This window comes from Callorhinus ursinus, unplaced genomic scaffold (genome assembly GCF_003265705.2).
Source record: "Callorhinus ursinus isolate GAN/ISIS: 27379988/994484 unplaced genomic scaffold, GSC_fseal_2.0 scaffold14, whole genome shotgun sequence".
NCBI lineage: Eukaryota > Metazoa > Chordata > Mammalia > Carnivora > Otariidae > Callorhinus > Callorhinus ursinus.
Genome location: NW_027397076.1, coordinates 27,293,992 through 27,308,284, shown reverse-complemented (window position 1 = coordinate 27,308,284; position 14,293 = coordinate 27,293,992). Strand labels below are relative to the sequence as shown.

General features: G+C 39.3%; 1 protein-coding gene and 1 long non-coding RNA gene across 6 annotated transcripts in view; both read left to right on the top strand.

Annotated features, from left to right (window-relative positions):
- Nucleotides 1-14,293, top strand: part of SYT1 (synaptotagmin 1) — a 522,143-nt gene that overhangs the window by 389,962 nt on the left and 117,888 nt on the right. The gene's annotated exons all lie outside the window — the stretch shown is intronic.
- Nucleotides 5,912-13,090, top strand: LOC141374163 (uncharacterized). The gene is made up of 3 exons (XR_012380815.1): nt 5,912-6,026; nt 6,295-6,495; nt 12,952-13,090. It is a non-coding gene; the product is annotated as an uncharacterized lncRNA (long non-coding RNA).

Genomic DNA, 14,293 nt, shown 5'->3' with positions numbered 1-14,293 from the left:
TCAGAAAGAAAGAAAGAAAGAAAGAAAGAAAGAAAGAAAGAAAGAAAGAAAGAAAGAAAGAAAGAAAGAAAGAAAAAGAAAGAAAATATAAAAGCCATCAAGCAGTTTTCCTCTTTCAAAAATTCTTTGAATATGGGCAGAGTTTGAGACTTGACAGTAAGCTGACAGGCTTGACTCTAGAATCTAAAAGAGTAGATAGACTGCCCAAAAAGAATCAAATTTTGCTTCTCACTCTCTGACTTGCCCTCTTTCTCTCTCTTCTGTTTCTTTCTTCTTCCATGTATTCTCTCCCTAAGAAAAAAGATGTGGATATTTACTATATATTGCTACATTTCTGGAACTGTGTAGGTACTAAACAAAGTGAAACAGGTAGACACTGCTCCTGCTTTCATGGTATATGGTGTGGTCTCCTTTTCCTTCCTCATGCCAATCTTTGCTTTGCTTATTGTCAGTGACCCTGGTTTCTGGAAATAGTCCTGTCTGGAAAGTCAAACACTCCTGGGTTTCAATTCTGATGAGTCCATTTACCAGCTCAGAGAACTTGGACATGTCACTTAAGCTCTCTAAAATTCAGTCTGTTGATCCAGAAAGTGGTTTACCATTATCTACCCCTTGTCTTACAGATTAAGTAGGATAGAGTATAAAATGCCTAGTATAGAGCCTGGTATATGTAAGTGTCCAATAAGCAAGAGATCTCCCATTCTTTCTTCTTGGCCAATCTTTTTTGTGTTCTTTCACTTTGTTTTTACCTCCCTATTCATTGTGGCCTTTTCCCTCTATCCAAATCTACTTCTCTTTTTCTCATCACCATTGTATTTACTGAATGTCTCTGCAAGTTTTTAATGGTAAATAATTCTACAACTACATTTTTAAACTCTTGAGCCTTTCCTCTTTGATATCAATTTAGGAATAGTAATTTTTGGTTTGAAGTTGAGGGGCTATTTCCTTTTATCATGATATAGGAAGCCTCATAAAACAGATGTCTAGTCTATGAACTATCTCCACATGACTAGAACGCGGTATAAAGTTCCTCATAATAAATGAAGTAAGATTCCAATCACGTTCTTGTACCTAAATAAGTACTTATTCTCACTGATATATGCTCTATTTATTTTCATGCTACTGTCCATTAACCACAGAAAATTATAGCTGTGTGAATAAATTGTAGTCTCAAATTGACTTTGGTTCTCACAATTTTAAAGATATTGTTTTTTCCATTTTACATCAACATTCTGTTCATGATTTTCATTTTCCTTTTATCTAACAGTATTAAGTGTTGTTTTAAATATAATGAGTGAGGGGCGCCTGAGTGGCTCAGTTGGTTAAACGATTGCCTTCAGCTCAGGTCATGATCCTGGAGTCCCAGGATCGAGTCCCGCATCGGGCTCCCTGCTCAGCGGGAAGTCTGCTTCTCCCTCTGACACCCCCCCCTCATGTGCTCTCTCTCTCTCTCTCTCTCTCATTCTCTCTCTTTCAAATAAATAAAATCTTTAAAAAAAGAAATAGAATGAGTGAAAAATATCTATGAACGTGGCGGGGGGGAGGAATTCAAGAAACAGCTTTGGAATCTAGAAACTGAATCATTCATCACAGTAGGTTAAATCCAACCCACTGAGATCCAACCCTGTTATTTTGGCTTTGTTGCCAGAAAGTAAAAAATTATAAAAGTCATAAAATGATGAAGCAATTATGTAAGTTAAAATTTTGTTATTTTAGTGATCAACGAAATGTGCAAGCAATTTAGGGAGAAAAAAATGGAAGTAGCCTTATCTGGAAGTTACCAAGCACATGTTGAAAATGTAAAGGTGTTTGAAAGAGAGAAACTATGCCAGGAAGAGCCCTAACAAGCACACGGCTCCCACTGTTAGATTCCAGCCCCTAGGAAAAGCATCTCTGACCAGGTTTCTATTCTGACTTGATAAATTTCTATGACACAATCAAAGCCATCTTACTGGTTTAAGTTCACTCAAGTTCTCTCTCCTTCCACCTCCCAACAGATGAAGATGGAATTTGACTTTACAGACCACTAGACCTTTTTCTTTCTTTTGTTTCTTTAAAACAGAAATGTATATCCTCTGAGTGGAGAGACAGTAACATAAAGCTTTTCCTTATTTTCCCTTTTTTAGTATAGGGCCTCAAAAATCATCCTTTTGCAAAAGGTTTTTAATCACCCATTTGCAAAAGATTTCTACTGTGTATAACCCCAGGCTATGTTTTTGAGATTTTCTTTTTAATCATTCAAAAAATATTGATGCCGCCCACAGGTCAAACCTGAACCCAGCCTTCCTACTTTTACAATAGTCCATTAAAGTGATACATCTACTTACTTACTTCAAATGTTACAATCAATGGCTATAATTCCATTTTTCTTTTTAAATTTTATTTATGATTTTAGAAATTGTCTCAGGTCTGCACCCCAGCATCAGATATATTTTTAAAGCACTGAGATCCTCCTTTCATTTTTTTTAGCATTTTATCCCTAATTTTTTTATGTATTTTTAGCATTTTGTCCCTAATTTATGTATTTTTAACCTCTACTACTACTTATCTCTAAAGACAGCATAAGAAATAGATACTACCAGAAAACAACTGAGCCTTTATTTTATTTTTGATCATATCTGTCTATGACTTCACCAGTGCTGGGTTTTTTTTTTCCTCCATTAGAGAATAAGTCTATCACCTCTGGTTTGTGTAGAATTCGTTAAAGAGTAATTTTTAAATGAGATTCTGTAATCCAGTGCAAATGGAAAAAAAATTGATTGCTGAATTAAAGCTAGTTGGGACATAATTTAATTAGTACCCAAGCAGAAGGGAAGAGAAACTACTTTAGTGTCTTAATAGAAAATCAATTTTGCAACAAAATTTCACATTTTTAAGCCTAATTAGAAAAACATTTACTTCACAGAAAATCATTTGGACAATACATATTCAGTCAAATGGCAAAAGTTGTTCAGCCTCCAATGGTCAATTACTTGATATTTCTTTGGAATGGGTTAAAGTCGTTATTCCTTGTGACATCTTTTATTTCCAAAGATCATAAAAGAACTGATGTTATTTCTAAGTATACTTAGCAGTCAGACGATAAGTCATACCCTCTGAGAATCTCTGCACAACAAATCAATGCCCTGAATGGAAATCCTCACAAGAGGTTAACTGGTGGAATTTTAAACATGGATGCCAAAAAGAACCTTCCTTGTCATTCACAATCTATCACATTAGAGAAATCCAACAAAGACACTTATTTTGATCCATAACTTTACAGAAAGTTATATTTATTTGTATTTGTTTCCTTGTTCATTGCCTGTCTTTTCCCCCAAGACTATAAGCTCCATCCCAGTAGTGGCCATACCTATTGTTCCCCACCATGAAACCAAGTTTGATCACAGAGGCAAGCACACAGTAGGTGTGCAAAAATATTTTTGCTTGAAGGAATGGGGGAAGATGTTTATTATACTGTGAGATATTTCAAAATTCCCTTTTTAAAGTCCATATCGGGGTGCCTGGGTGGCTCAGTTGGTTAAGCGACTGCCTCCGGCTCAGGTCATGATCCTGGAGTCCTGGGATCAAGTCCCACATCAGGCTCCCCCTGCTATGCGGGGACCCTGCTTCTCCCTCTGCCTCTGCCTGCCACTCCCCCTGCTTGTGCGCTCGCTAGAACACTCTCTCTCTCTCTCTCTCTCTCAAATAAATAAATAATCTTTAAAAACCTTTAAAAAAAAACAAATGAAGTCCATATTAACAATAGTAATTCTGTTCTTGTTTTATAAATTCATTAAAACTTACTTTAAAAAAAAAAACTTACTTTAACTTCTCTACCTAAGCTATAAACACAAATAATAACAGCTACCCTTCCCTGAGAGTCTACTGTGGGCCAACAAAAATAATTCTCACAACATTCTTTTAAATTGGATTATATCTGTTTTACAAAATGAAGGGATAAGACCTGAAGCCCAGGAAAGTCTGAGACAAGTGTCCAAGTTCAGACAATCCATGCCAGAGCCAAAATTCAAACACAGGTCTAAAGCCCACGCTGGTTTCTACTTAACCACACCGTCTTCATTAGACGATCTTTTTCAGTCTTTTCAGCCCCCAAAATATAGCTGTAAACTCAATTTAAATGCACCAACAAAAAACCAACTGATGGGAACTAGTTTTTCTCAGCTTTGACTTATTTTTTCAGCGTCTTCACATTTGGTCAGTTTGCTTTGACAACTTGCAACTGGTTAAAGTCTACATATATATTTTCCCTCTCAAATATTATAATACATTGCAAATGCATGTAACATAGCAAAAAGAAAAAAAAACTCTGGCATTTTGTTTCTTCTTAATACTTCATAAATACTCAGCATGAATTCCTGCCCAAGATACAAAGCCTTCAAATGCAAAGGCACAAATGTGTTATTATTCACTCATGAGTACTGATGAACTTAATGAAGGCAGAGGGATTTCTCTTTCATTTAAAAAAATAAGTAGAATATAAATTCCCATCCATTCATTTAAAATATATTAAATATTTGTGAATTTAGTACATAAAAGTATATTGTAAAGTATATGAAGTATACAAAACAGAAAATTAAGACTCACATATGGAAAGTGGCAATAATGGTAACAAAACTTTATAATGCAAAATAACCAAAGCTTCCAGAAGAGCAGAGTAAGAAGTATAAATTCAAATGTACCGTATGTTTTAAGAAGAAAAGGTATGGACAGGGAGGCTTCACTGAAGACTTGAAAAAAGTGAACCAGTCTTTAAGACGGAGAATTTGAATAGGTAGAAAGAAATGGAGAATGCCTCCCAGAAGCGAAAAAAAAAATCAGCACAAGCAAGTTTACAGAGCTGAGACTGCCCATAACAGGCCTAGCCCAGAGTGGAGTGAAAGCTTGAACAGGTACCCTGCGATTGGGATAAAGGAGACAGAATGAAGTGGTGGGGGGACAGTTTGTCCCTTAAATATCAGATGGATGAATCTAGACTCAGGTCACCAAGTGAACCTTGTTCTTCCCAAGGACAAGAGTTGGACGAGAAAGACCAAACCCACATCTACGCCAAACACTCCACTAACTGCTTCTCTCACATTATTTCATGTACTTCTCGAGGCAGTCCTGTGGGGTAACTCTTCTTATCTCTATTCCACATATTAGAAAACATAATTTGCCCAGTGCCACCCAGAAAACAAGCAACAGAGCACAGATTTAGACTCAGGTCTGCCTGAATCACAAGCCCATTTTTCTCTCTCCTCTGCCATATAGCCACTCGGTTGACTGAAGCTCAGTGAGTACAAGGATGCTGTCTCATTCACCTTATCTCGAGAGCCTATCACTGTGCCTGGAACACCCACAGTGCTTAATATTTCCAAGTGAATTGAACAAATTAGAATGAAATGAGAATTTTATCAAACATACATCCTGAGTTATACCACCTTCAGGGAAGTGATCTTTGAAAGATGCCCAGTTATCCCAAGACACTGTTTATATGATACCCCAAAATCTTTTAAATTCTATTTTCTCTCTCCAGAAGTCTTTCTCAGGGCACAGTACAATCTTTTCTCCTCAAATTTGGCTTCTTTTTGCCTTCCCAAGGTACATTTTATTGAAATGGCCACAAACTATTTAGGGTCAAGTAGGAGTTGATGATCAAATGGAGAAAAATAGTTTTAGTTACTGCAGTAAAATAAGAGGATGAATGTTCTTGTAAGATTTGTCTTCTGACTCCAACCAAAGTGTGTTGAGCAGTAGCATCATCGTGTGGTCTCTCACATGGGTCACAATGGGAAAAATTATTAGGAGATACAAGTTCTGACACATATAATTCTAAGGAATCTAACTGTTGTTATAGAGACTGATGTAGGGGTTAGTTTTTCTTTTAACTCAAAGAATATAAGGGTTTTCAATTGAATTTTGTATAAAGCAGAGCAGAGTGGTTTAGAAGAATGGGTTTTTGAATATAGATTTGTAGAGCAGCAGATGAAGAGTGGGAGTTGAAATGGTTACAAACAGAAAACAAAAGAACAAGAAAAATGACATAGGTAAGAGCAGTCTTGCCTACGTCAGGTTTATTATTGAAATAGCGGAGAGGTTTTTGAGTGGGAAGCAACGTGTGATCGATGGAGGAGAGGAGAATGTCTAACCCTGTTGTGTCCTCCATCTTCCCCACATTTGGATCTTTTACAATGTAATCCTTTCTGGGGAGTTCATCATATGTTTTGGAACATATTTTTTTTTATTATCTTGTTTGTGAATTCTTCAAATTAAATGTTTTTACCTTCTGTCTTACTCCTACCTCACTCTGAGCAGGCCAAATGTTTGTATTGTGAAATCTGTAATCCATTACAATCTGTTACTCTGTGAGGAGATGAAATGTCAGCAATTGAGTTGTACTACGTATACTACAGAAGAAAGGAGAATGAGAACTCGCTGAAAAACACCAGCTTAAATAACTAAAAGATCAAAGAGGAGGAGCACCCACACCCACACTTACTTGTTTTAAACAAGGCTGTAAGGTTTTTTTATGAATTTTATGAACAAGAGTCTTTAAATTATTGTGAGTTACATTTATTCTTTTATTCTTTTATTTATTCAACATGTATGTATTAAGTCCCTTTTCTGAGACAGAGACCTTTCTAGTTTTCAGGAATACAACAGTGATGAAGAGACAAAGACAGACCCATTAAGCTTATTAGTCAGTTATACTTTTATGGTGACACAGCACTGTAGGGGAGATTAAAGCTCTGGCCCTGGACTCAACCTACATGGACCCAACCATGATTCCACTTGCTATTGGGCTTGTTACTTAACCCTTCTGTAAAATGGGTTATTACCCACCTACATAAGCAAAGATACACTCTAAATGAGATCATTCACATGAAGCACTTAGAACAATTCTTGGCACCTAATAAACTGAGTAAATGTTATTCTTATTGCTGGGAACACAGATGAGTGCCCTTCTTTCCTTGCCAGGGGAAAAACAATCACTCTGACCACTAGACCTGTAGCTTTCATTTTGTGAAGAGACTTGGACAGACTCAGGGTTCAGAGGGCATTGTCATGCACGGTTTTGATTAAAAGGAGGTGTCTGAGCTTAGGACCCCCCCCCCCACCGAGAGACTGTGGGGCATGAAAAGAGGTCCTAAATGACAACGCAGGGTAAGGCAATTCAACTCTTAAGCATATACCCAAGAAAAAGGGAGGCACATGTCCACACCAAAAAAAAAAAAAAAAAAAAAAAAAAACTGTAGGAGAATGTTCGTAGCAGTATTTTTTTAACTGCCAAAATGCAGAAAGAACTCAAATTTCCATCAGCTGGTAAATAATTCAACAACAGAGTATTATTCAGCCACCCAAGAATGCAGTACTGATACATGCTACAACATGGATGAACGAGAATAGGCAAATCCACACACAGAAAGCAGATTGATGGCTGCCAAAGGCTGGGAGTTGTAGGTGGGAGGGGAGGAATGAAGAAAGACCGCTAAGGGGTATGGGTTTCTTTGTGGGGTAACGAAGAATATTCTAAAATTAGGGAGTGGTGATGGTTACACAATTCTGCAGATACCAAAATCCACTGAATTGGACACTTTAAGAGGGTGAATTTTATGTTAGGTGAATTTTATCTCAGGAAAGCATTTTTTTCAAGTGTTTCAAGCGCTGAAACCCTAAATATGGAAGCATGATGTTTGATGTTGATCCAGAGCCCCCATGTGAAACCACACTCAGGGATGCTGGGAGTTCTTTCCTGATATTGTTTGAAAAGTTTAGAGAGGTTTCCTCAAAATATTCTAGTTTCCTTTTGAACCATAGCATTTGTCTCCAAGATCATGCTCCTCACCACATGGCCCTTGAGATAAGGTCAACACTAAGACCCCCATGGGTTGGGAAGAACGCAGGCCTAGGCCCAGGCCACGTGGCTAGCCAGTGAGAACTCAGGATTCAAACACCAGTGTTTCTGATTCCAAAGCCATTTTCTACTGGTCTGTACCCCTCGGGGTAGGAAGTGTTAGCCTTAATTCTCCTGAGGTATAAACATGGTTTGAAATATGAAGATTAATCCTTTTACAGTCCGTCTTTACACCATAGCTTCTCAGACTCCCCAAGTCATTTAGTTGCTCTTTTCTGGACCTTTTCTAGCAACATTATGCCTTTTTTGAGGTAGAAACTGATACATAATAAAATGCACTCCTATGAAATGTACATTTCAATGTGTCTTTACAGTTTTGTCCGCCCATACAACCACCACTCCAGGGAAGCTGCAGAATGTTTCTTACCCCCCAAAAAAGTCCCACATGCCTCTTTGTCATCAATCCCCAGCCCCTAGAAGTCATCTGTTCTGCTTTTTCTCACCATGGATTAGTTTGCCTGTTCTTGAACTACGTATGAATGGAATCATGCTGTTTTGGGTCTATCTTCTTTTGCTCCAGATGCTTCTGAGATCTTTCATATAGTCTCTCCTTATAACTTAGTGTTCTACTGTATGAATAGACCACATTTATCCATTTTTGTGTTGATGGACCTTGGGGTTGTTTCCAATTTTGAATTATGATGAACAAAGCTGTTGTAAATGTACTTGTCCAATTTTCTGTGGGGGGTATGTATCCTGCTTTTTTAAGCTAAAGTGACCGGAACCCCAGGCAATAGTCTATATAGGAATGCACTGTGATATTTATTATCTGGGATTCAATAGTGTTTTCTTCTCATTTTAAGGGGCCGCCCTGATGATGCTCGGCTCACTTTCATCTTTGATCCTGGCAGTGTATTATCTATGCTGTACCACACAGTTGGCACATAGCCCTGTTCTCCAAGGGTAATTGCTTAGCCACATAATGCTCATACATGGAAAGATACCTTGTTTACCTGTTTTGTTGACTACGCAGGTGGAGTATGAGCTCCTTAGAACAAAAGTATTTCATAATTTGCACATCATAGGAGTGAGCTCTCAGGAAAAAGCATGGCATGGGTCAAGTGAGGATGTAACTCAGTGTCCAAATCCCATAAACTTTCTGAGCCTCATTTTTTTATATGAAAAATGTAAAATAGATTATGTACTTTGACATTCGAAAATTTTTTGCCCCCAATGGTGTGTAGTAAATATATAGAGTTAGCAACCATTAAAACAACCTAATTTTAGGATATTTCCATCACCCCAAAAAGTGCCCATTTGCAATCACACCCATTCCTATCCCTTGGCCCGAGGTCACTGTTAATCTACTTCCTATCTCTATGGATTTGCGTAAAGATTCTAGACTTTGCATATCTGTATAATCCTGTAATATGTGGCCTTTAAAAAGTCTAATGTCAGGAAGCCTGGGTAGTTCAGTCAGTTAAGCATCTGACTTGATTTCGGCTCGGGTCACGATCTCAGGGTTGTGAGATCAAACCCCCCTTGAGGCTCCATGCTCGGCATGGAGTCTACTTAAGATTCTCTAGTTCCCTCTCCCTCTGGCCCTCCCTGCCCCAAACCCCCTCACCCCCACCCTCACCTTGTGGTCACTTGCACACTCGCTCTCAAAAAAAAAAAAAAATCTAATGCCAAATAAATTCCTAAAATAAATAGATACATTGAGTAATGAATCACTGTTTTGTGGGGGCAAAAGTCCATTGTTTGCAGTACTGTTTAACAGTTTCAGGAGTTTTCCTCTTACTGTGGGGCCAGTGACAGTGTCAGTATCTCTGGGCCACTCCTGCCCCCCCATTCCGGATTTCAAGTGCCTTCGGGCAGAGTGGAATGGCACCTAAGCTTTTGGAAAAGCTGATGGAAGAATTCTGTCGGTCTACTTCAAACAGAACAATCCTGGCACTTGCTGTCTGACAGCTTTATCTCCTCTCTTCCCTGTTCTTTATCTCTTCACAGGAGGAACTCAGGGGACAAACAAACCATTTAGCTTACTTTTTTGTTCCACTTTTAATGTCCCTCAAGTCTCTAATAATGTGCAATTTTCTCCTGAGATGGCCTGGGATGAATGTCAGAGTGCTCACTGGCGTGTCTTTCTGCTGGGCTCCAGGATAGGGCAAACTTCCGGCTTGGGAAACAGGAGAGCCTGGGCCACCAGGAGAACCCAGCCCAGCAAATCCAGCCGTGAGCAAACCATCTATGTATACCTTTAAAATGCTTAGAGGGCGGTGTTCTTAGAAATGATGCCTTTCATCCTAGAAAGAGCCCCTGCTTTCAACATCCTTTCTGACGATAACTTCTAAATCAGTATCTCTTTTTATGTGGAACATAGTTTATATTCAAAGACAATTTTCTGGACGTCAGGGAACACCAGAGTGTAGGGATGAGCATTTGGGAGTGAAGTACAAGGCCCCACGGACAATGCTATTAAAAAGGAAGACTTTTTTTTTTTTTGAAAATACTTCTAGCCAAGTCTTCGCATTCTCTAAGTTTCAAACACTTTGGAATGTTGCAAGAGGTTGTGTTTACCAAAAGTTAACCAACTGCGCTTCAGTTTAAGATGTTATTTCTACATAAATAAATCAATATTCTGACAAGGCACTCCCCTGAAGTTTTGCTTTCTGCTAGTGTTTAAGGAGAGAAACGGCGGGGCGGGGGGGGGGATGTCTTTCTGCAACCAGCACATCAGGAATAGTCTGTTCTTAATTGTACCCCAGTGTCAAAAAAATAAAAATAAAGTGAGATTAGAATTTAAAATAGGTCAAGAGTCTGGAGTTTTAGGATTTGATTTTAGAACACATTTTTCAACAGCTTAAGTCATAAAGAGGGAATGCAGACAGCCTTTGAAATACTTGCCTAATATAAAATCAACATCAATGTTTAACTTAGATTCTGAGGAGAGACGCACACTCTGTTTAAGGTCACTGACTTTCCAAGTACTATCATACTGATATTTTGTTTATATTGAGGCCATGTTCGAAAATTACATGAGGGTTCTGGAACCTGCATGTCAGAGTAGGCTTGCCTGATTTTAGGCGGGGAAAAGTCATTCATGTTTCTACTTGGTACACTGCATTTGCAAAGCTCTGTTACCTGGAAAAATCAAGTAGAGCGAAACTTACCGTATTTAAATTCACATCTCAAGTGTTTATATGAGCCAGGCACTGTGCTAAGTATGGTAGATCATTTATTCCTCACAGCAACACTATGGGTAGGTATGATCATTATCCCAAATTCAGAGACAAAGAAGCCAAAACTCAGAGAAGTTAGAAATCACACCTGGTCCTACAGCTAAGGGGATTGCTGAAACTCAAACTTTTGTCTGACTCCCAAAACTCATCTTTTATGCTAGACAGCCTCTGAGAATGAGGTTCTTGAGCCCTGTGCTAGGGATATTTTAATCTGCAAACACATGAACACACTGCACACGCCCTACAGTTTGTCTCCCTGACTCTGTTCTCCCAGCTCCCAGGCCACTACCCCGCTGTGTGAGGGAAGCTACTGCTGCCTGCCTGGGTTCGACCCCCTCCTTATTCCCAAGTCTCTGAGCGGCTCCAAACTTTCCTCCGTCTCTGTGGCAGAGATAAATCTGGGGAAGACCCCACAGAAGAACCCCAGGTTTCTGCTCCCAAGTCTCTCCATCCCATCCTCTGATGTGTTCCATTCCAACACGCTGCAAGTCCCTGGAAACAGGAAATCATTGCTTCCATGCCTTTCTTTCGCTGCTTTCCTTACGGCAGGAATGAGGATGCACAGGGAGCAGGACCGCCTACCTTGCAATCATGCATAAAACACTAAAGATTAAGGAAACATTTTAATGTTCTCCAAACAATGTTTAATTAGATATACTTGAATGTAAGAATTTTCTTTTTTTTTTTTTCCACGCAAAACAAGATACCTTTGTATGTTTAGAGTTCTCTAAGCCCCTGTGATTCACAAAGTAATCTTTAGAAGAAGCTCCTTATTAACACCCTATGGGGAAAATCACATATCGAGCTCTGCAGAATTATACAATTTTTGGTCATTGCTAAAATCATTTTTAAAGAGCTATCTGCCAAACATGGATGATTCCCCTATAAAATAATACAATTTGAAATATGGCGCTGACTATCCTTCTAGATTTCCATTTCAAAACTAATTCTTATGAGAAAAAGAGAAAGGACAGAAAAAGCATGAGCTACATCTTACAAAACCAGATGATTACTAAATGAATGCCGTCCCATTCCCAATTTATTCTCTCTTCAAATCCAAATGTTTCCTATTTTGAAGAAGAAGATGTTGTAGCATTTCCACCTAGAGGTTTCCATGCCATCTTTACAGGAGTTACTTTAATCAGTTTCACAAACAACTTAGCCAAATTTTTAAATACTATTTATGTCAGGTCTGAATTTTAGTGGGATAACCAGCCTATATGAAATGAGCAGTTGCTGGTATCATTTTCAATCACGACTTTCAAAGCCCTGTATCAGCTGCTGCCAATGCAGCATACCAGATCTAGCACCATCTGTATCAGGTGATTTCCAGAGACCTTGATTCTCACCACCCCCACACCCCCAAACCCAGCTTCTTCCACCTGCTAGCTTGCACTCCCTCTTCAGAAATTCCCTAATTTTGGCATTCCAATTCCTCACCAGTTTCCTTGGGAGGAAAAATAACTCACAAATTCAATTTAAATGTGAAATAAGTAAGTACATTAGCTCAGTGAAATCTCACAAACTGTGTGATAGTTAGCTAAGTTTGCAAATGAAGAAACTGAGGCTCACCAAGGCTAAGACACTGGTCCAAAAATCACATAATGAGGAAGGAGTGACCACATTAAAATCAATGGTTTGACTTGCTCCAAAGTCCACATTAATTATTATTTCTTCTACTTTTAAATTCTTTTAGAGCAAGGACTTCACATCAAATTCCTAGCACTGGGAGTTAGGAATGATTAGAGGAATATATAAGGACGCTGATAATGAACTCACAGACATGCAGCACATGACTCTGGTGGTCTTTTCTGGATTGAGGGGCGGGCTGGGTGGCTCAGTCAGCTAAACATCCAACTTTTGATTTTGGCTCAGGTCCTGATCTCAAGGTTGTGCAATTGAGTCCCACATGGAGGTCCATGCTCAGCGTGGAGTCTGCTGGAGATTCTCCTTCTCCCTCTACCCCTCCACCTGTTCGCTCTTGCTCCCAACTCATGCACGCTCTAAAATAAATCTTTAAAAGAAATGGATTGAGGTTTTTCCTGAAGAAGCAATCAGTATCAGAATGGTACCTCTTTAAATTACATGCAAGTTTGAGTTCCTGGTCTTCCACTCCCGGTGTGGTAAATGAAAGGAAATTGTTTATCTCAGTCACCGTTACTCCAAATACAACAGGACTAATCCTGAAGATAGAAAAGAGCTGAGATGTAGCTAAATATTTAACAAGGCTGATTTAGGTCAGAGCTGCTGTTTGGGGCATTTGGCTTGAGTCCGAGAGAAGTAATTACACCAGGATGTGTCGTACAAGTAAGTCATCAGGGGATGATTTCATGGCAAAACCCAGTACACAATCTCAAGGATCAAACCTCCTTTCAGAGCCTCATGTTCCACACCTAATAAATTCAGTGCCTTGGGCTAGAACATAAGTAACTGGGAGCAAAAAAGCAGCTCATCATTGTAACTTCTACAGGAAGACAATGCTTGGGACATGGAGTGATCTCTGAGTGGAGCACAGAGCCACTTGCCCAGCCATTAGTTAGAGTCCAGGGCACCAAGTGGGAAGCAGAGGCTGGGAGCAGATGGGGGAAGAGTGCGGAGCGCTGTCTCCAGCCCAGGTGCTGACCGGCCATCTCTTCTGCACCACCCCGTCCAGCCCTGCCAACATTCTCCAAGAAAAGATTTCAGGCTGCCACCTCTCTGGATAAAATTGTATGCACCCGATTCAGAACTGAGCATGGAAATGGCTCATATCCTCAATGCTAGCTCTGGCAAACCTCAACCAAGATTGTGTAAACGTTAAGCTCCACTCTCTCAAAGAGTTTAAGACCTAAGTTATTCAAACGCATTCTGAGACGGTGACAGTCAAGGACTAATCTATCCCCAAATAGAAACTGCTACAGACATCTTCTATGCCTCATCCTTCCAATTAAAAACCTCTGAGATTACTTTCTTACTTAAAAGGTTGAGTCCGTTTGGATGATCTTTCATGGCCCATATATTTCAACATTCATTAATTCACATTTGTCCCCCAAAATATAGATCATTCAGGAAGTGAGGAGTTTCAGATTTATATGATCTCGGTTCTTCTGAGTGTCACAGTGACTATTATGAATCTTGCCTCACATTTGCAGGACACCTCCATACGTGCTGGAGACCACTGGACTCAGCCCTGTGCTTCTGAACCCAATTCTGCCCTCCCTCACATCTCAGGGCTGTG